This window comes from Aedes albopictus, chromosome 1 (assembly GCF_035046485.1).
Source record: "Aedes albopictus strain Foshan chromosome 1, AalbF5, whole genome shotgun sequence".
NCBI lineage: Eukaryota > Metazoa > Arthropoda > Insecta > Diptera > Culicidae > Aedes > Aedes albopictus.
The window spans coordinates 250,022,934-250,030,616 of NC_085136.1; positions in this window are offsets into that span (position 1 = coordinate 250,022,934).

Sequence of the window (7,683 nt, forward strand, 5' to 3'; positions counted from 1 at the left end):
CAGTAGAACCAGAATCAAAAAAAAATGCTTATTAACAAATTGCAAAAGATAACCAAGTAAAACCGTACAAGATTGTCTAAAGAATTCCAGAAACATTTTTGGAGTAATCGCAGATGATATTCATCAGAGAAATTCCAGGAGAATACATAGAAGAATCCCATGAGGTTGCATAAACTTGGATGCCATAAAAAATCCAAGGAGAAACTGCGAGGAATCTTAACAAAAGCACTTCTTAACGAATTCTAGGAGATGGCTAAGCGGAAACTGTTTAGATGTAATTCCAGAGACATTCTTCCAATAGAAACCTCTTGAGTAATTCCAAAACCATTTCTGAAGCAGTCTTCCATGCCGAAACGTTTTAGCAACTGTTGACCACAGTGCTCCTGGTCCAAGCAAGCGTTGTTCTTCTGACGCGTCGTCACTCGGATTCCGAGAACTTTGTTGGTCAATTCGAGGTCCTTCATTAAAAACTTCCCTGCCAGTTGCTTCTTCAATTGGTTGACCCAGCACAGGGTATTCCAAAACATCAGAAGGTGGTCGACATACACGGCTACAATCAGGAATGTTCCATTTTCAAAACGGCAGTAGACGCAGTGTAAACCGCTACAGCGCTCCGTCACGTTTCTGGATTCAGATTCTGCTGACGTGTTTCAGTCTGTACGACACATTCTTCATCTTGCAGACGTTTCTCGGATATCTGGATTCGACGAAACCCCTCTGGCTGCTGCATGTAGATGTCTTTCTCTCTGAGTTCACCTTCACTTGCAACGGATGGCTTTCCTTGCTTCTCCTCTCCTCTTCTTGGCGTAACGTCCTCAATGGGACAAAGCCTGCTTCTCAGCTTAGTGTTCTAAGAGCACTTCCACAGTTATTAACTGAGAGCTTCCTCTGCCAATGACCATTTTGCATGTGTATATCGTGTGGCAGGCACGAAGATACTCTATGCCCAAGGAAGTCAAGGAAATTTCCTTTACGAAAAGATCCTGGACCGACCGGGAATCGAACCCGTCACCCTCAGCATGGTCATGCTGAATACCCGTGCGTTTACCGCCTCGGCTATATGGGCCCTCTTTCCTTGCTTCTGGCAGATTAATTAGCTCCCAGGTTTGGGTGTTGATCGCTGTCCTCGCACGTTCTCGCTTTTTGGAACACCTGTGACTCGCCATCGACACACGCACGCGTGACTGTGGATGTTGGGAAGTCTGGGTCTGGGGTAACTGAAGCTCAAATGAAAATCTCGATACTATCATAGGGTTACGCACTTCCTCACACTGTGTCTGATGAGCAGGTTGCAGGGTAGTCTGGTTGTGTCGTAGATTTCTGTTGCTGCTTCGGATTTCTGTAGAACGCCCCATCGCTTAGCTTACAGTGTTTGCCGACCATCACGTCCTACAAGATTTTTGCCTTGACAACGTCCGCCGTAAGCTTCATATCCAACGACTCCAATCCCAGAGTCATCAGTTCATACTGCTTCGATAGCTCCTTCATCATCAAACTTGCCAGCCAAGAATCGTCCATATGCAATCCGACCTCAGAAAGCTGAGGACTTGTCGTCAATATACCCGCGAGTTGTCTGCAAAACGGTGAGTTGATAAGGAGAGCGTCCAATATAGCTCTGGTCCTCACAAGTTCCTACCTCATGCTTCCACGGGTCAAGCGATGACAAAGACCGCCAGCTAAGAGTTGTGTGCTTAGCTGGTAGTGCAGCCTGGGCACTGTTGTCCTTCTGACTTCAGCTAGATTGAGGAGGTACGATCCGAGTGTCTGTTCACCAAGGAGGTGCGGCTCAAACAGCGTCTGTTCTGGCATCCAGCGGCTGAGTAAGAAACGCTGCACCACGCCCAGCTAGATCCAAGGTGGTAGCCCCATCAGCGTGGTCGTCCCAGTGTTGGTTGGGACGTTAAACAGAACTGGCACGATGGCCCTCCGGCGAGACAGGAGTGTTGGCGTAGGCCCAATAAGCCACCCGTAAAAATCCCCATTGCGAATAACATAGGAGAAAATACGACTCGATACAATCGGCAAAGACCCACGCGACGAAATAAGAACTACGATTGGAAACTTGGAACATGGAATTGCAAGTCACTAGGTTTCGCAGGATGTGACAGGATAATCTACGACGAACTACATCCCCGCAACTTCGACATCGTGGCGTTGCAGGAACTTTGTTGGACTGGACAGAAAGTGTGGAAAAGCGGGCATCGAGCGGCTACCTTCTACCAAAGCTGTGGCACCACCAATGAACTGGGAACAGGATTTATAGTGTTGGGCAAGATGCGACAACGTGTGATCGGGTGGCAGCCGATCAACGCAAGGATGTGCATGTTGAGAGTTAAGGGCCGTTTCTTCAACTACAGCATCATCAACGTCCACTGCCCACACGAAGGGAGACCCGATGACGAGAAAGAAGCGTTCTACGCGCAGTTAGAGCAAACATACGATGGTTGCTCGCCGCGTGACGTGAAAATCGTTGTCGGCGACATGAACGCGCAGGTAGGAAGGGAGGAAATGTACAGACCGGTAATCGGGCGAAACAGCCTGCACGCCGTATCGAATGATAACGGCCAGCGATGCGTAAACTTTGCAGCCTCCCGTGGTATGGTAGTCCGAAGCACCTTCTTCCCTCGCAAAGATATCCACAAAGCCACCTGGAGATCACCCGACCACCAAACAGAAAACCAAATCGACCACGTTCTAATCGACGGTAAATTCTTCTCGGATATAACCAACGTCCGCACATACCGCAGTGCGAATATAGATTCGGATCACTACTTAGTCGCTGTATGCATGCGCTCAAAACTTTCGACAGTTATCACCACGCGTCGAAGTCGAACGCCGCGGCTCAACATCGAGCAACTTCGTAACGTAGAAGTGGCTCAAGACTACGCGCAGCAGTTAGCAGTGGCCCTACCAACGGAAGAGCAGCTTGGCGCAGCTACACTTGAAGATGGCTGGAGGGACATCCGATCCGCCATAGGTAGTACCTCGGCTACAGCACTAGGCTTCGCGACTCCGAATCACAAAAACGACTGGTACGACGGCGAATGTGAACAGTTGAAAAACGAGAAGAATGCAGCATGGGCGAGAATGCTGCAACACCGTACGAGAGCGAATGAGGCACGTTACAAACAGGCGCGGAACAGGCAGAACTCAGTCTTCCGGATGAAGAAGCGCCAGCAGGAAGAACGAGATCGCGAAGCGATGGAAGAGCTGTACCGCGCTAAGGACACACGAAAGTTCTACGAGAAGCTGAACCGCTCGCGCAGAGGCTTTGTGCCACAAGCCGACATGTGCCGAGATAATCACGGGAATATTCTCACGAGCGAGCGTGAGGTGGTCGAGAGGTGGCGGCAGCATTACGATGAGCACCTCAATGGCGACGTTGCAAGTACCGAAGGTGGCGTGGTAACAGATCTAGGAGTATGTGCACAGGACGAAAGACTTCCGGCCCCTGACCTTCAAGAGATTGAGGAGGAGGTTGGCCGGTTGAAAAACAACAAAGCCGCTGGAGCAGATCAACTACCAAGCGAGCTTCTAAAATACGGTGGAGAAGCACTGGTGAGAGCACTACACTGGGTCATTACCAAGATTTGGGAGGAGGAAGTATTACCGGAGGAATGGATGGAAGGTATCGTGTGTCCCATCTACAAAAAGGGCGACAAGTTGGATTGCGGAAACTACGGCGCGATCACACTACTGAGCGCTGCCTACAAGATACTCTCCCAAATTTTATGCCGCCGTCTATCACCGATTGCAAGAGAGTTCGTGGGGCAATATCAGGCTGGATTCATGGGTGAACGCGCTACAACGGACCAGATGTTCGCCATCCGCCAGGTGTTGCAGAAATGCCGCGAATACAACGTGCCCACACATCACTTGTTCATCGATTTCAAATCGGCGTATGATACAATCGATCGAGAACAGCTATGGCAGATTATGCACGAATACGGATTCCCGGATAAACTGATACGGTTGATCAAGGCGACGATGGATCGAGTGATGTGCGTAGTTCGAGTATCAGGGACACTCTCGAGTCCCTTCGAATCTCGCAGAGGGTTACGGCAAGGTGATGGTCTTTCGTGCTTGCTGTTCAACATTGCTTTGGAGGGTGTAATAAGAAGAGCGAGGATAAACACGAGTGGGACGATTTTCACGAGGTCCGTTCAGCTGCTTGGTTTCGCCGATGATATTGATATTATTGCTCGTAAATTTGAAACGATGGCGGAAACGTACATCCGACTAAAGAGTGAAGCCAGGCGAATTGGATTAGTCATTAATGTGTCGAAGACAAAGTACATGATGGCAAAGGGCTCCAGGGAGGAATCACCGCGCCCGCCACCCCGAATTCATATCGACGGTGATGAAATCGAGGCGGTTGAAGAATTCGTGTACTTGGGCTCACTGGTGACCGACGACAACGACACCAGCAGAGAAATTCAGAGGCGCATTGTGGCAGGAAATCGTGCCTACTTTGGACTCCGCAGAACTCTACGATCGAATAAAGTTCGCCGTAACACGAAGTTAACCATCTACAAAACGTTGATTAGACCGGTCGTCCTCTATGGGCACGAAACATGGACCCTACGTGCAGAGGACCAACGCGCTATTGGAGTTTTCGAACGGAAGGTGTTGCGTACCATCTACGGCGGAGTGCAGATGGAAGACGGGACCTGGAGAAGGCGAATGAACCACGAGCTGCATCAGCTGCTGGGAGAACCAACCATCGTCCATACCGCGAAAATCGGGAGGCTACGGTGGGCGGGTCACGTCATCAGGATGTCGGATAGCAACCCGACTAAAATGGTTCTCGAGAGTCATCCGACCGGTACAAGAAGACGTGGAGCGCAGCGAGCTAGGTGGGTCGACCAAGTGGAGGACGATCTGCGGACCCTACGCAGAGTGCGGAACTGGAGACAAGCAGCCATGGACCGAGTGGAATGGAGGCGGCTACTATGTACAGCAGAGGCCACCCCGGCCTTAGCCTGACCGGTAAGGTAAGGTTGTCTAGCAAATGATTTCTTCATCCTGTTCAGCGGCGACCTGTCGAATTCCGTCAGTCTCCGTAACAAATAAATTTTCCGGGTTGATCCGGTGTGCGCGTAAGTAACACAAAGATTATCCCAATCTTCTTTAGCAGTTTTAGCGTGCTCATTACTACAAATCTAGTACTTCACCGATCTGTCCTATTGGGACAAAGTTGTCCTTGCAGTTGCTTGTAATTTTCCATATATATGGTTATCTGGAGAGAAGTATTTCAGACGGAATCGTATGTTACACTGATGGCTCCCTTCTCGAAGGTCGAGCGGGTGCTGGTGTTTATTCTCGTGAGCTAAGGCTGCATCAGTCTCATTCACTTGGTAGACACTGCACCGTTTTTCAGGCCGAAATCTTTGCTCTTATGTGCGGATTGCAATCAGCACTTCAGCAACACGTAATGGGCAAAGTAATATACTTCTGTTCAGATAGCCAGGCTGCTATTAAAGCACTTGCTTCGGTCAACTCTAGGTCGAAGATGGTTATCGTTTCAAATCGAGAAGCTAAATTCAGCAAACACTGTTCACCTTGTATGTGTATCTGGCCATTCTTCCATCGCTGGAAATGAATTGGCTGATGAGTTAGCTCGCACTGGAGCAGCACATGACTTCATTGGCCCTGAGCCTGCTATTTCGGTATCGAAGTGTTGGGTAAAGCTTCAGATTGACACCCGGGCTGCCACTCAGCACAAACAATACTGGAATAGTTTGGAGTCATGCCGTCTAGGGGTGGCGAAGTATCTAACTAATCTGTCTATGCAGAATTGCAACTTGCTGGTCAAAGCATTATTGACTTGCCACTGCCGATTCAGCTAGACAAGGCAAATACAGGGCTGTTACAACAGTCGCGAATTTCGCGGTTTTCGCGAAAATCGCGATTTTCGCGGATTTGTCGCGGATTTATGTGCCACGACGCGGATTTCGCGGATCCTTCAAATTTAGTCGCGATTTTCGCGGATTTGTCTGAATTTAGTCGTGCATTTCATGTCTGGCTATCTGTATGGCTTTGAACAATTAAAACTCGCATCGCAGTCGCGTTCCAGCAAATATACCTAGTTGTAATTTATTTTACACATTTTTTAAATTTCTCTCAATCTTATTTCCTTTGCAGCTTCTATTTAATTACTGTTTGAATAATTTTTTAAAACTTCAAAAAAACTTGAAAATCACCTCCTCTCTCTCCTCTTCTTGGCGTAACGTCCTCACTGGGACAAAGCCTGCTTCTCAGCTTAGTGTTCAATGAGCACTTCCACAGTTTTTAACTGAGAGCTTCCTCTGCCAATGACCATTTTGCATGTGTATATCGTGTGGCAGGCACGAAGATACTCTATGCCCAAGGAAGTCAAGGAAATTTCCTTTACGAAAAGATCCTGGACCGACCGGGAATCGAACCCGTCACCCTCAGCATGGTCATGCTGAATACCCGTGCGTTTACCGCCTCGGCTATATGGGCCCATACTTGAAAATCACAACTTCTCCAAAAAGTCAAAAATTTTTCAAATTGCATGACAGCAGGTATCACGATTTTTTGCGAAAAAAAGGTCGCGCAATTTTATTGAAACGATCTTATGACTTCGAAAGAAAAACAATTTGAAAAGATAATTGAGGGCCCCAGAATCAAAGGGGTGTAAGTGACCATTTTGTCGATTTTGAGCTGAGCATATAAAAATTTTTCAGATTTTCAGCTTCCAGGAATTTCTTTAAGAATATTTTTACGATGATTAGAAAAATTACAATAAATCGTAGAAAATTGGGTCAATTTTGAAACTTCATACGTTTTGTATGGGGAGAAAAATTGATGAAAAGCTTTAAACTTCATTTACTCATACCCCCTCAATTGGTATTTCTACAATTTCTCGAGATGGTATTTTCCTGAAAATCTTTTTATAATAAACTCTAAAAATTGGTTGAAATTATATTTTTTGTTCTGCATCTATAAGCTCATTTCTAGAATATACACAGTTAAAAAAATCACCGGCTTCGGTAATGTTTTTCTAAAATTTCAACCGTTAAGTTTTTTTTACAGGAAAAAAATCGGTAAAGGTAGCAATTTTTACCAAAGTTCGATAGAGTTTGACAAATAAATAATAACATTTAACCGAAATTTGTTAATTTTTTACAGAATTTCGTGAAAAATCCATTACCGAACGCTCAGCGATTGAGATTTCGGTAAAATTATCGAACGCGATTAGCTGTGTAGTGTAATATCGGGCTTTGGCACAAATTTCTCAAATGGAGGAGAACGTGCCTCTGGAGCCGACCTACTGATACCTGAAAATCGGGCTTTCAGACCCAAACTGTTTAAAAAACTTGGCTTCAATTTTTAATAAAATAAGTTATACCGGACAGATCATTTTGCAAATTTGAACTCGTGCGATTTTGTTGAACTTCATCGATTTCGTAAAACCATAGACGAATCAGCCCACGGTTGATTCGTCTCCGATCATAGCTTTGCTTTTAAATTCTCCATGTCAGTTTATATATTCTATGGGGATTACAAAATATGTGTAAAACCATTTTGATTCCGGGATTTAGTAATGAATATTTTTTATGATTAAAAACCACACTTCGATAAACGTAGAAGTAAGGGCCCTTACAGCCACAGCTGTAAAGGCTTGGTTATTCAGCACGGTTATGCTTGCGGTGATAG